Consider the following 15,572-nt stretch of genomic DNA (forward strand, 5'->3'; position numbering starts at 1 on the left):
CATTCCCATCCAAGCTCAGGAGGGTCAGGAAATGCAGTGAGACCATGTGCCCTGAAGGAGAAGTGGAACAGCAGTAAAATCCACCAATGCTTACAAGGTACTGGAGGGAATTCCTAAATACACTATTCACCTAGGGAGGGGAAATGGGGCATAGAATGTATGTGTGGGAAAGGGATTTTTTTTTTAACTGTTTTTCTTTTTAGCATTTGGATTTTATTAAACTTTAAAAGACTGAAGGATAAGGGCGCCTGGGTGGCTCAGTGGGTTAAGCCGCTGCCTTCGGCTCAGGTCATGATCTCAGGGTCCTGGGATCGAGTTCCGCATTGGGCCCTTTGCTCAACAGGGAGCCTGCTTCCCTCTACCTCTCTCTCTGCCTGCCTCTCTGTCTACTTGTGATCTCTCTCTGTCAAATAAATAAATAAAATCTTTAAAAAAAAAAAAAACTGAAGGATAAGACATCTAGATAAGCACACAAAGCATAAATACACAGCTCAATGGATTATCATTAATGGTCACCCAGATGAAGAAACAACACACTGTCCGCATCCCCAAAGCCCACATTGTGATCCCTCTAACTTCTACTTCCATCCTTCCAACTAAAGGTATCCTAATTTTTTTTTTTTTTGTACCTCTAAATCCCTTTTCCTCATTTCCTACCCACTTACCCAACCCACCTCCCCTTCGGCAACCACCAGTGTGTTTTCTGTATTAAAAAGTCCGGTTTTTGTTTCTTTGTTTTTTAGATTCCATATATAAGTGAAATCATACGGTAACTGTCTTTCTCTGTCAGACTTATTTCACTTAGAATAAAAGTTATTTTGATTTTTAATACCATAGGTTAGAAACTTAAAAAAAAAAAAAAGGTAGTATTTACAGATTTATCAGGAGAGAAGTGAAGTAAAAGGTAACATCTGCTCCGGGTTTCTCTAAATCTGGGAGTGGGGGCGGGAGCAGGACACAGCACACAGGTTATTTTGGATAACAGAAAGTTACAGGAGGCAAAGAGTGGGTAGAGATGTAGGTGGATCCAAGAGAATTGGGTTCTGAGACTTGCAGGATGGAAGGTTCTGTGGGTGGGGGAGAGGATACCCGCCCCATGCACCCCTCAGGGTGTCAGGACCTCTGATGATGTGGCATATGGCTCCCTGGAACTTATCCATGGACTTCTTGGATTTGAAGCCTTGGGACCTAGGCTAACGCTGACTGGAATGTTGAGAGGCTTCTTAGTGGCAGTTACATCCCCTAGCTGAAGAGGATCAAGCTCAACAGTGGCACCGGGAAACAAGAGGAAGCAAGGGACAGCATCCACTCGGGACTAAGGACCAGGCTCCAGTCCATTTCTATGAGCCCCGGGATTCCGAGTCTCCACCACGCCGAGCTATCAGGGTAAGTGGTGGTGCTAAGCGGCCCTGCAATAACCGCTTTGGGAGGTCCTCCCAGCTAGGGAGAGGAGGACACAAAGCTGGATAAAATTTAGTTTTAAAAAAACCAAATCATGAATCTTGCCTCTCTGCCAGGTGCAGTTCTCCCTTCCTCTACGTTGCTGAAGTCCAGGTCTGGCTAAAGCGGCAGAGCCTAGGGCTGGCAACGTGTTCTTTGAAGCCCTAAGGCCTATTCCGCTTCCTAACGTGTACCGCTGCCCCGAAGTAAAGGGGCGAGGGGAGGACCCATCACGAGTGCATCACTCCGGGTTTAACCAGGAAGGACATATAGGTAGGGATGTTCACGTATCTACGACTGAAAAATATACGTGAATTCTTAGGAACGGACTTGCACAGTTAGGGGAGCCTTGCCAGGCACGCTCCATCTACAAGGCTGTCTTGGCCAACGCTGGAGCTCGAAATTCCTAAGACAGTCAAGAAGGGAAGCTCACGAGGGCAGGTCAGAACCCCCAGAAGCAGGAGCTGGAACGCCACGTGGGGAGACTGAAACCCACGTCCTGTTTGTTCCCCCGACCTTATCGATGAAGGGACCCGGCAGACGCGGACGCCGTGTACCACACTGCTGAACAAGGATACACCCGCCACAGGGTGCAGACAAACTAAAGGAAGGGAGGCCCAGCGGAAAGGGAGCAAAAGCCTGGGTCCACCAGCAGCTTTACCTCAGCTTCAGTGGGGTGATCGACAGCAAGGAGGGGCGCCCTACAAGATGGCTGCCGCCCCGTTGCCCGCTTCCATCTCTCGCGAGACGACATCCCTTGGGGCCCTTATTAACCTAAAACATAGAAGGAAAAGGAATCCTGGGAAATGTAGTCCAGCCTGGCCAATTACGCAGATTACAAAGCCATCCCTGTGAGCCCTGAGAACGCCTCATTAAAGCCTCACACGGTGGCCCGTATTTCGGGAAGTGAGTTTGGTTTTTAAACCAATACCATGTTTCCTGTCCCTCCTCCCCTGGGTGCTTTCTGTTCTTCCTGGTGGATCCCCGTTTATGTTATTCCATGTCCTCTGAGAAGCTGTTACCAAGATCCATTAAAAGTGCAAGAAATTAATTAGGAGAAATGCCTGAAAGAAAAGGGGAGGAAGCCGGGAGAGGCTTGAAAAGCCATCAGACCCTGATAGAAGTCTGACCCCAGAGAGGAAGTGATCTAGCTGGCAATGCAAATCTAAGGAAGTTTGGGCAAAGCTTCCTGCTGGAAGAACCCTGTACTTCCCACTGAAAGGCTTGCCTTCCTATCCTGGCTGTGCCTAGTGACCACAGGAGCCGCCAGGAAATGCTGCCCCGAGGGGGGCGCGGGGAGAATATGCCTGGGAGGGATTTCAGAACACAGCCCTAAATCTTTAGTCAGTTGCACTCCTGGATTAGGGGGTTTGGGGGCTCTCCTAATGGCTGGTACACTACTTCATTCTCATTTCTTATTCTAGGCAGGACTCAGACTCAGTCGCGCGTTCCTCTTTTGTTGGAGTGTGAAAAATAACTAAATTAGGGCCAGGTGTCTCCTTGCTGGCCCCTCTTTTGTCCTGTGACTGATTTCCATTCATCTAGGACAAGCTTTGCCAGGAGTAGATGTTGGGGATATCTGGAGAGGAAGGCAGCTTGGGGGTGTCTAAATGCGGGAAGATGGAGTTGCTGATTAGCGATACAATTGGCCTAACCCTAGGGCATTTCATTAAAGCATGTGGCTAAGTATTAAACAGTCCTGATCCTTGGGATTTATTACATGTTTCTTAAGAAAAAACAGAACCAATGGAGTGTTCAGCTGTGAAGGGGGACTTCTGGGATTAGCTAGAGATAGGGATTCGGAAAATATAGGTCGAAGCGTTTTCTGAAGTCTTATTCCTATTCTCCTGAGAAATCAAATGTAAGCATCTGTAACAAATGAATGTAATGAAATGGAAATAATTTTTGCCTAGGCAATGAAAGTTGATTGTTAAATTGTTAACTCCTGGAAGGCAAGGGCTATTGTTCTTAATCTGTGTGACATTTTGTGGGTGTCTGTACAGAGCAGGACTCAGTTGTTTTTGGATGGTGAGTCTATTCCATTTTGAGCCTGTTTCCCATATTTGCATAACAGCAAAAATAAATAAATCCACATCGATCACATGGGTCCAGGGGTGCGTGGAGTGAGGCCTGGCCTTACCACGCCGTGCTATTACTGTCTCATGTTTATAGCAAACAAACCCCACTTTTGCAATAAATGCAAATTGAAGCCATCTAATTCTTATTCAGTAACGTTCACCAGAGATTTTTCTGTTCAAGCATACAGTCCCCATCACGATTACTCATCCATGCAAAGAATGGAGTCTAAGGTGCCCTACCGACCTCAGTTCTCAATTTCTTGGCCCGTGGGTCAAATTATGCACTTTTAATGAGCGTTCATATCATTTTCTCATTGAAAATACTGGAAGCTGATTTGCTAGGTCACTGAAGCCTGTACTGATGTCTAATAAGTATTTGAAAAGGATCATCAAGAAATAATCTCTCTTCTAGTCTACCTGCTTACGAGGAAAAACAGAGAGGCAAAATATCTTGTTTTTTGTTAAGCCAGGCCGCCGATGGGAAACAATTCTGATTCACAATCCCTAGAGAGCATTCCTTTTGCAAGTTTACAGATGAATAAACCTCATATTCTAATTAGGACCCATCAACCTCCTAATCAGCTCACAGGGTACTGAAAAGCAGCCCTCTATTAGTAGTTTCTGGCAGGGGCACTAACTGTCTTGAAAGAACCTGTTTTCTCCTAATTTAGAGCAGTCCCCTGGGTTTTGTGATATTTGCGTGTTTGCGGGAGCTTGGTAAACAGTCTGTTCTGACACCCTGCAGTCACTGACAGCTTCACACCAGGATCCTCCCAAGGTCTGAAGACTGGGAAGTGGATTCATTAACGTCTGCTAGGCAGGGTCCTCTGCTGTTCCCGCAGCACCAGGAACTGGCATCCAGAACACGACACTGGATGACACTGGACACGACCCATCCTGGAAGCCTCAGTGTTGGATGGCTTGGACAATAAGCCCTTAGATCTTTCTTACAGATAGGGATATTGCTGGGGGGGTCATGGAACCCAATGGTCAAGAAAGAATTCTCGAGACGTTGTATGGTGCAACTACCCAAGTTTATTTAAGTAGCATGGGGAAGGGCCTGTGAGTAGAAAGAGCTGCACTTTTTGTTGTATTAAGCTGGTGGTTATATGCTTAGTGCTCAAGCAGAGGGTGGGGGGAGGAGTGGAATGTGCAGGAGTATTAGATCCTAAATATCTTCAACTTTCTACCCATAAACTACTTTCGCAAGATTTTTCTGATGCTTATCATTCAGTTTGATATTGATTGTTGGTGAGATGGACTGGCAGTTGTGAGACCCTTTAAGAATGTAGCAACAGGGGTGAGTGGGTGGCTCAGTGGGTTAAAGCCTTCAGCCCAGGTAATGATCCCAGGGTCCTGGATCGAGCCCCACATCGGTCTCTCTGCTCAGCAGGGAGCCTGCTTCCTTCTCTCTCTGCTTGCCTCTCTGCCTACTTGTGATCTGTCTGTCAGTTGAATAGATAAAATCTTAAAGAAAAATAAAAGAATGTAGCAGCAAAGATACATATGTAATGAAAAGAGGGGCACCTGGACCCCAATGTTCATAGCAGCAATGTCCACAATAACCAAACTGTGGAAAGAGCCAAGATGCCCTTCAACAGACAAATGGATAAAGACATGGTCCATATACACAATGGAATATTACTCAGTCATCACAAAGGAACAATACCCACCATTCACATTCACATCGGTGGGACTGGAGGAGATTAGGCTAACTAAAATAAGCCAAGCAGAGAAAGACAATTATCATATGGGTTCACTTGTATGTGGAACATAGGAATAGTGGGGAGGATCACGGGAAGGAAGGGAAAACTGAATAGGGAGAAATCAGAGAGAGAGAGAGAAACCATGAGAGACTCTGGACTCGGAGAAACAAACTGAGGGTTACAGAAAGGACGGGACTGGGGGGATGGGTGACCAGGTGATGGGTATCAAGGGGGCACGTGATCTGATGAGCCCTGGGTATTATATACAGCTAATGAATCCCTGAACACTACATCAGAAACTCATGATGTACTATATGCTGGCTAACTGAACATAATAAAAAAAAAAAAAAATGTAGGAACCAGCATGTATCTGATCCTTACTGGAACTCTGCAGGCTATCAATCAGCCTTCTGGGCTAAATGTGAACATTTTCCTTCTTCTGTCCCTTGTCAATCTCTCTCTTTACATGGTGTCTGTTGAGCATCGTGTTTCATAACCAGGCCCATCCGTTTTGCCTCTAAGAAGTCTCTCACAGCTGCCCCTTTCTCTCCTTTTCTATCCTATACTCAGGCTTAATATTCTTCTAGGTTGTACTGGCATCCCAGTAAGCATCCCACCTGGCAAATAGCTACTGGTAAGTTCTTCCCCCTACCCAGGCCAGTCCTTGGCCACTCACCTGGGACCCAGCACACCAGGGGTTAATATCCCCGTAATTGGGAGCCCAGGAGTGTTAAAAAAAAAACAAAAACAAAAACAAAAAAACCTGCTCTCTCTAGGTCCTTACCACCCATGGTGGGGTGAAAAATCCCCCAAAGATAAGAAGCGTGTGATAAATAGCTTACTTTAAAAGGCGGACCTGTGAACTCAGAAGGATGTAATCAAGGTGAAGATCTTGAGATCCGGAGCTTTTGTTGGATTATCTGGGTGGGTCAAAGTGCAATCACATCTACCAAAGGGAAGCTGAGGGAGATTTGAAAGAAGTCACAGGAGGAGACTGTGAGAGGAAAACAGTTTTCTAAGATGCTGGTCTTGACATTGAGAGTGATGTAACCCCAAACCAGATCCAGCCAAGCCACCAGAAGCTGAATGAGGCGAGGACCGTCCCCGAGAGCTCCCCGAGAGTCTCAGAAGAGCATTTGGCCCTGCTGACACCTTGATTTCAGACTTCTAGCCTGCAGTACTTTGAGACAGTGTGTTACTGTTGTCTTAAGCCCCCGAGTTTGTGGTAATTTGTTCCAGCAGCTCCAGGAAAGGGACTACACCACCTCTCACTTGGTTCACATCAGCCTCGCGATGGACCTCTTGGGGTCTGGTTCTTCCCTTTAGTCCACCATGTGCCCTTTGTGTTTCTTAACTTCTCTGAGTGGTTTCCCAAACTCTCAAGTTTTGGTCCTCTCTTTGCCAAAACAGCTCTAGTTTCCATTAGTAATAATGACAATAATAATGGTCAGTTTGTGGAGTGCTTTTGTAGTGCTGAGTACTTTGCAGAAACTATCGCATTTCCTCCTTGCAACAGCACACTGAGGTTGGCATTATTATCCCTGCTTTCCAGAGGAGGAAACCAAGGCTCCAAGAAGTTAAACAGTGATCCGTGTGGACGGCAGTAAGACAGGCACATTTGGGTTCTCAGCCACCTGCTGTCGTGTTCCGTATGTCTCTTCTGCCCGGGATGCTAGCATGGCTGAGAGCCTGAAAATGTTCTTACATTTTTCAAAAGCTCACTGTCCTTCCAGATTCAGTGTATGTAGCACCGCATCCAGGAAACTCTCTTAAATACCCATCCATCGCCCGCCTCTGAACCCCCTTTAACTTGTAGATAGAGTCTATTCCACAAACTGTAGAAATTCGCTTCTGCTCGTATTTTTCAAAATTCAAAACACTGTGGGGGAAAAGAATATACCATGTAGAGAAAGATCTTAAAAATGCAAATTCCAAGTACCCTACTCAATGATTCCTGACTTGGATTCATTGATTCATGTCGCTGAGACTTTCTCCTAATTTTATTTAATTTTTTAAAAATTTATTTATTTATTTCTGTGAGAGAGAGAGCGAGCCTGGGGGTGGGGGGCATGTAGGAGGGCAGATGACAAAGGAGAGAGCTGAGTGCAGAGCCCCGATCCCATGACACTGAGATCAGACCCGAGCTGAAACCAAGAGTCAGACACTTAACCAACCAGCTGTGCCACCCAGATGTCCCTCCCCTGATTTTAAATAGAAATAACTCACTGTTTTGGTAGCATGCCCAGGTAGAACTTCCTGGGGCTGTGTGGACCCCCAATGGTACATCTGTAGCATTTTCTACAATATCCAATTCCCATGTAGAAGGTCTGTGTAGAGCCCCACTGTTCCATAGAAATATGTGAAAACCAATGCAAGCCATGCATGTCAAAATTGTCGTGCAATTTTCTAGTCATCACTCTAGGGATGGTAGAGGCTGTGTAGCACTGCTGTTACTCTGAGGGCAGAGGAGTTGGTAGAGAGGTGCAGAGATGCAGAGCAATAAAACCTTTAACTTGGGGAAGCAAAACCATATTCCAATGAAGCATCAACAGCACCAGCAGCGTCACCAGCAGCAGCCACCATGGCTACCAGTACCTGCCAATGGGCATCATCCCAGAAGCTCAAATGAAGGCTTGACTCTTGACCTGAAGAATTTTAGGAAACCAGAAGACCTTCATAGCTGGCGGTTTGTGGGCAATCTTCCTCATGACATCACTGAGTTGATGAGGAAACTGTTTGAGACAGAAGGGAAGGCAGGCGAAGTCTGCATTCACAGAGTAGAGCTTTGGCTTTATCTGCTTGGGAACAGGAACCACAGCAGAAATTGCCAGAGCAGAGCTGGACAACATGCCACTCCGTTGAAAGCCACAGCACGTGTGCTTTGCATGCCCCAGTGCATTCCCTCACAGACCGAAACCTTCTTCAGTATGTTGCTAATGAGCTAGGGGACGAAGCCTTTTCTGTGTTTGGCCAAATGGAAAAGGCCATCTGAAGTCATCGTGGGTGATTAAGAAAGGCACTCAAGAAAAGACGTTGTTGAACTCGCAGGGAAGCCACTAGTTCAGAAGATTCTGGACAGGTGCAGGGAAGGTGCCTTCCTGCTAATCACATTTCCCAGGCCCGTGACTGTGGAGCCCATGGACTGGTTGGATGATGAAGAGGACTTCCAGAGAAGCTGGTGATAAAGAACCAGCAATTTCACGAGGAGCGAGAGCAGCCGCCCAGATTTGCACAGCCTGGCTCCTTGGAGTACGAGTATACCAGGAGCTGGAGGACACTCACTGAGATGGAAAAGCAGCAGGACCAAGCAGACCACAACATCAGGGAAGCTGGTGAGAAGCTGGAGGTGGAGATGGAGGCCACTCACCATGAGCACCAGGTCATGTTAATGAGACAGGATTTGACGAGGCAACGAGAACAACTTTGGAGAATGGAAATGTTGCTCAACCAAGAAGTGCAGAAAGGAAAACAACTGGAGCTCAGACAGGATTTTGAGCGTAGGTGCATGAGGAAGAGCTGTGGCAATGGTAAGAAGGATTCAAGGGAACATGCACTGAGGCAAGAGAACAGAAGACACGGTGGACCGGATGGCTAAGGGAGGTGCTATGGGCATCAACAACAGAGGCGCCATGCCCCTGCTCCAGTGCCAGCTGGTACCCCAGCTCCTCCAGGACCTGCCACTACGATGCCAGAAGGAACCTTGGGATCGACTCCACCAACCACTGAACCCTTTGGCCAAGTTGCTACAGTGGAAGGAATTGGGGCAATTGGTGGAACCCCTGTTGTGTTCAACCGTGCAGCTCCTGGAGCTGAATTTACTCCAAACATTGCCAATACTAATAAAAATTCCAGTGTCTGAGGTTTCCCAAAAACCCTAAAAGAAGAACTGCTTTTGGACTAGCCTGACTTCTTCCCTGGAAAATTGTTGGGGATTCCTCCCAGTCGTTAGGTCTTCCTTGCCTCTGTCACTCTAAGGGAGGCTGCTGGAGGCTGAGGGTAAAGGAGGGGTGATATTTAACAAATCAGTTCCATGTGGCCTGTCTTTGAACTAATTGATTCTGTGTGGCATATTCCCGAAGTCTCTGTGATTGTGGAGGGCCTGGGGGGTGGGGGGAACCATGACAAAATAGATCTAGTTAGAGCCCCCATTAATCTTGATTATTCTGTTCTTTGTCCATCCTGTTCTATTTGCTTTCTCATTTTTATAGCCCCCAACCCCAGAGACACTGCCACATACACCACAAAAACACACATCCCCCAATGAACTCAGCCCTGTTGCCCCATTCATATGCAGGTGGGATTCAGGCAAATGTCCACAGAGGTCACGGACAACATACGTACAGCTCTGTTATACCCATTATATTTTCCCTTTGTGTCCTAAGGAAGACATTTTCTCTTAGACATTTTCATTTGAGTGTATCCTTAAAAAATCTTGTGTTAAGTTGCCTCCATCTTTCTTCCTGGGTAAAGACCACCCAGGAATGACCCTTTTGTGTCTATGATACTGGTGCTCTGGATAGGCCTAGGACAATCTTGGGAAAAGGGTTGCTGTGTGCTGCAGGTCAGGCAGTAGCTCTTAGCCTTGCATATCTTAGGTAGTTATGCTGTCCTTTTTTTAACTGGCATGCCAAGTTTGATTTGTCCCTGATATCTTTGCAATTTTTCTGAGAAATGAAACAGTAATACAGCATCAACTTATTAAAATACCTTTTACTCCTTAATTTTTTTTCTAGTAATCATATTTTAAAAGGTAAAAAGAAGCAAGTGAGATTAATTTTATTTTATGTAACCCAATATATCCCAAACATTACCATTTCAACTTGTAAAAATCAATATTAACATTAAGACATCTTACTTTTCTTTCTTATATCAAGCCTTCAAAATATGGAGTGAAATACACCACATGGAAATTTGCATGAGCCACATGGCAGAGAAGGCAGCTCTAGAATCACCTACAACTTTTTTAGAAGGCTACATTTCTAAGTTCTGTTCTTCTGAAAAATATCTTCTTTAAAAACAACAAAACAAGATATTTTTTCTTGATGTGTCTTTCTTATCCACTGTAAAAAATTGGGAAATGTAGAAAATCACAAAGATGTAGTTTATATCCAGGGTTTTCTTCCTCAGCATAACTAAAAATACACAAATTAGAAAAATTAGAATTATTCTGTTAATACTATTTTGTAATGTTTGGGCTTAGAAATACAGCCCTTCCCTGTAGTCTTGACCCACGTGTGTTGGTCTTTTAAGTAGATTTTTTAAAAAAGATTAATTTATCTATTTGAGAGAGAGATTGAGAGAGAGAGAGAGAGGAAGCACACACAAGTGGGGGGGCAGAGGGAGAGGGAGAGAAGCAGACTCCCCATTGAGTACAGAGCCTGTTGTGATGTGGGGCTCTCCCCAGGACCCCAAGATCATGACCTAAGCCAAAATCAAGAATTGTATGTTTAACTGACTGAGCCACTAGGCACCCCTCTAAGTAGATTTTAAACCTGAAAGACAGAGGTCATATTTCATACTATTTCTACATACCTCTTGGGTACATGGAACTCACTCGATAAACACTTGAGCAGACAAAGAAAATGTTCATTAGTCAACAAATATTTATCGAGTGGGAGTGGCTTCTTAGACCTCTTAGGTAACAACAAGCTGGATTTGAGGGTTGGCTAACCCCAAGAGGGTATCTCACTTTGGCTTGGAATAACCCACTGAACTTGAAGATAAGAACCTGCTACTTATGAGGAGTTAAACATGGGGTGATCCATTCACCTTCTCCTGGCCTCATCTTCCAATGGTTGTAGGTGAGAAATGTGTGCTTGCCTGCCTTATTATTAATTCTCTCAACTGTGCCAGGACTATGGGAGAACAAAATGGCATAGTATGTGCAACAGCACTCTGCAAAATAAGGTGTGTTATAATTCCTCCTTGTAACCTTGCTACCTGGTGTGAAATGTGCTCTGGATAGGCAAAACCTTCATCCCCAGCCATCAACTGCATCCAGTTCTTGGGACAGTTAGAGGTTCCAGATTGTTAGGATTTCCATTCCTTATACATGATTACGTTTTAGTACTATGTAGTTTCTCCTAGACTGTTAACCATATTTATGTTGGTTTCTTGAATTTAGTTTGAGTGGTCACTGCTAGTCCTTAACCCCCTTAAATCATGACTCTCTTATGCAAATTTTTATGTACTTTGTGAATATCTTTAGTCATTATTACAGAAAACAATGCAATGTGGTAAGTCCTATAGTTATTTAATGTCTGAAAGATAAATATTTTTTATATCAGAGTTGGCAGGTAAAATACAAGATCTCACTTAAACTTGAATTTCAGATAAACAATAAATATGTTTTTAGGATAAGTATGTACCAAATATTACATGGGACATAATTATCCTAAAAACATATACATTATTTATCTGAAATTCAAATTTAGCTGAAGGTCATATCTGTGTTATATATGCTATTTGACTGAGAATGGAATTCTTGGGTTATAATATTTTCTTCTCAAAATCTCCTAAGCAACACTGTGGAATCTAATTTTTGTTTTTATTTGGGCAACTTGTCCCTTTTTTCCCTTCCAAATCCCTTCGGGGAATTTGCTTTATTTTTGTAGTATTAAATATCTTGATGAACATCTAGGAATTTCAGACCTTTCATTGAGGCTCTCATAAAGTTTCTACAACTTCTGAAATTATATTGCATATCTGGTAGCTAATCTTCCTGACTTATCTTAAACTTTTCTACCCCTCCTCTTTCTGTCTGAATCTCACTTTTTTGAGGGTACCCATGGTATATCTGTAGCTCTGAATCTGTAAGCCAAACAGCACCATGAGAGAGTTGTAGAAATGTTGGCTAAGAGATCAAATGAATAAATCAGGGAAGACTATTAGGATTGGCCACACATGTTTCAAAGTCCTGCATGTGCAATAGCTAAGTGAATGCACACTAGTTATTGAAAATATGAAGATAAAGATAACTCCCCATGACCACAGTTCTCTGACATAAGGAACATCCATCCCTGAGAATAAAAGAAAGGATGCTGGTTTCAAGGAAAGGGAAGATTAAAGTAGTCTCCATTCCTGGTCGGGAGAGAAGATGTAGAAAAAGATGTTATTAAGAGTTGTGGCCTTAAAAAAAATTGTGGGCTAATAGGCTTTTATTTATTTAGAAGCAGAGTGAAACTCATGTTTCATTTTGCCACCCTTACTGAGAGGCCCAGGAGTATGAGAAAGTAATTTTCCCACTTTATAGTGAATGACAACTAGTTGCCCCCACTGTTTAGCAGAGCAACATTCCAGCTCTTGAGAGCCGTGGGATTAGGGCCAGACAGACCGCCCCAAGAGAGGGGTGTGAAAGGTGACCAGATTAGGAGGCCATCAGCGTGCTGGGAAGGAGCAAAATGCCCTTTGATGTCAGGCTACAGCCCTGAGTCAGTCCCAGTCTCAGACCTCTAAGACCAAATCATGAGCTGATTTTACTGTGTAGCTCAGCTCTGAGATCTGTATCCTCTGCAGAGTGAAGAGCTCAGCTTTCTTCACTTTATGACCAGCCTCTCCCCCTTTCCATGATTGTAGCAAATAATTCACAGGCACCAAGCAGTTCTGTTAAGTTCTGTGAATAAGACTTTTCTTGATCATTTATGCTTTAGCACATACTCATTTTCTTTTCGGGCAATAAAAATGTTCTTTTTAAGAAAGATTTTTAAGTCATCTCTACACTCAGTGTGGGGCTCAAACTCACAACCGTGAGGTCGAGTCACATGCTCCAGCAACAGAGCCAAATGGGCGCCCCTTAAAAATAAGTGTTCTTTAAGTGATCAAATCTTAGCTGTTAACCTCAGTCAGATCAAGAGGGATTCTAAATTGGTTCCCAACTGTCTTACATTCCTTCATCAGCTTATCATTTCTTCCATCATGTGAATATCCCATGGTGGCTGGTTTCCCACGAGAGGCTATCCTTTAAGAATTAAGCAACTATAGTAACAATAGATAAACTCCCAGTTTTCTAGAATTCCATCCCAGAATTCTAGAATTTATCTTCTTAAACAGTGCTTGAGGGGCAACTTGGGTGGCTCAGATGGTTAAGCATACAACTCTTGATCTCAGCTTAAGTTTTTATCTCAGCTTCATGAGTTTGAGCCCCATGTTGGCCTCCATGCTGGGTGTGGAGTCTACTTAAAAAAACAAAATAAAAAACCCAAACCTGAACCAAAAAACTGAACTTGATCTCAGCGCCATCTCGTATGCAAAGCCGTAAACCGAGGAACCCCAAAGATTGCTGGCAACCACCAGAAACCACTAGGATATTGTTTGCAACCCTGGGAAGGTCCCAAAACCCTTTTATGATTAGAAAGATGGAGGGACTTTAAGGCCCCAGAGCAAAAGGTCTCCCACTCTTAGGGCTGTGTCACCCCCCCTTCCTGATAAATTAAGATAAGGTGAAGACCTTGAGCAGCACGACTGCCAGTTTGTGAGTTTGAGTATGGGAAAGACACACAGGGGCTTTTCAGTAGGCCTGGGTGTGTATGTAGGTCTATCTGCAGGCACGTAATATAACATGGATAACTATGAGTTAAAATTCACGTCAATGGGCTACACAACCGGAGAAACTATATCAGATCCAGTATGGCATCTTTTATCTTGACTCTAGACATATGCCTTCATTAGAACCCAAGTCTTGGCATTTCTAAGCATCCATTAAAACTCTGGCTGTTCTTGAATTAAGAGGTTTGTCCTGGAGAGGACAACAAGGAAGGCGCCAGTGCCTGCCAGCTTGAAGACATCTGGCAACATTTAGGAGAACTTATAGTGATGTAGGGCAAAGAGGCTATATCTGACTCATGGGACTAAGTCTTACCTAGTGTGAAACATCATTTAAAGTGTAATATTTTACCATGCAACTCCAGGTCATGGAGGACCCATTGTTCTATGCCTGCTGACTGGAGGGGCATGACCTCGCTGTTAATGACACCATGAATATGCATGATGGGAGGTCAAGCAGATGGCTCTGACATTAAGAAGAGATAAAATTCATCATTAATGGATTTGACCATAACTACGGTAAGCAGGCACCCCAAAGTAACATAAATACACATGATAAAATATGTGTAGATGAGTTTTGAGATTCCCTCACCTTGTTAAGTGGAGTAAGTAATTTGCTACTCGATCAGAAATGGGAGAGAATGTATGCATTATCCATGGCCCCAGACCTCTTTAAAAGTTGACCGTTCCCTCTCTTCCCTTCCATTCCCCATGACTGATTCTGTTGACTGGAAAGTAATTGAGGAGCAGAAAACTGCTCAATTTGGGGGAAACATCACTTGGGTTTTTTTTATTCCAGGAATTCTTGCAGATGGTACTGGAGAATCTTTTCAAAACCAGGAATGTGGATGATCTTGGCAAAGTCAATTCTTGAAACCAGAACTTGAACAGGGAAGAGACTGAACAGGCTCAGAGAAAGCAGCTGGGCCTGGTGTTGTCCAGAAAAGGTCATCAAGTTTTGGAAAATCACAGTGTGCCATAGTGATTGGAAGAGAAGGCTGGGCTGAAGGGAAATGCTAAGTAGCATCTGATGTCTGGGCAGGAGGCCTTATACACAAAGCAAGTTCTGGATATGCAGGTTGGGTTTGGAATACTGAAATGCGACTGGGCACAAGGTGGAAACTAAACTGCCTAGGCTTGTTTCTGTAGCAGAGGACACCCACTGACATGAGGGGGGAAGATCTGGTGAAGAAAAACAAGGCCCTGCAGGGGACCCAAAGATATCGAGGTGAGAATCCAGGCATGCAAAGTGCATCGGGAACCCAGATGATAAATGGTGGGGTGGCCGAGAGTCAGAGTCAGACAGGAAATGCTTGTGTTCCAGGAACAGTGTGCAGACACGGCATGCCTCGCTGCGGGGACAGAACCCTAGGACACAAACTGAGAAGACTCAGCAGCAAGATTATAATAATACCATTAATGACCACATGAGCAAACATGAATAACCACAGTCAACAGGTACTGAGTAATTACCATGTGCTGGCCTAAGTGCTTGATCCTTCCACGTATGGAGGCCGAGAGAGACAAAGTGCATGGTCAAGGTGACACAGGGCCAAGTGCAGAGCTGGGATTTGAATGCAGGTTTGTTTCATTACTGAGCTTGTGAGCTTCCTGTCTTCAGATGGCTCCTCATAGACTGCTTCCCTAAGGGTCTGGGAAGACCTGGCATACAGGTCAACACCAAAAGCAAATCAGTGCTGTTTCCAAAATTTACATAAACATCAAGCTGGCTTATATAAAAAAGACTGTAATCTAAAAAAAAACAACAACCCTGAAAAGTCATATCTTTCCACCATGCTCAACATTG

At 44.3% G+C, this 15,572-nt stretch overlaps 2 pseudogenes; one reads left to right on the top strand and one right to left on the bottom strand.

Annotated features, from left to right (window-relative positions):
- The window catches only part of LOC122908382, a 62,962-nt pseudogene extending 55,324 nt beyond the window's left edge, over positions 1-7,638 (bottom strand).
- A 75-nt stretch (positions 7,639-7,713) lies between these two features.
- On the top strand, positions 7,714-9,083 carry LOC122908448 (annotated as a pseudogene).
- Positions 9,084-15,572: the final 6,489 nt, after the last annotated feature.

This window comes from Neovison vison, chromosome 1 (genome assembly GCF_020171115.1).
Source record: "Neovison vison isolate M4711 chromosome 1, ASM_NN_V1, whole genome shotgun sequence".
In the NCBI taxonomy this organism is placed as follows: Eukaryota; Metazoa; Chordata; class Mammalia; order Carnivora; family Mustelidae; genus Neogale; species Neogale vison.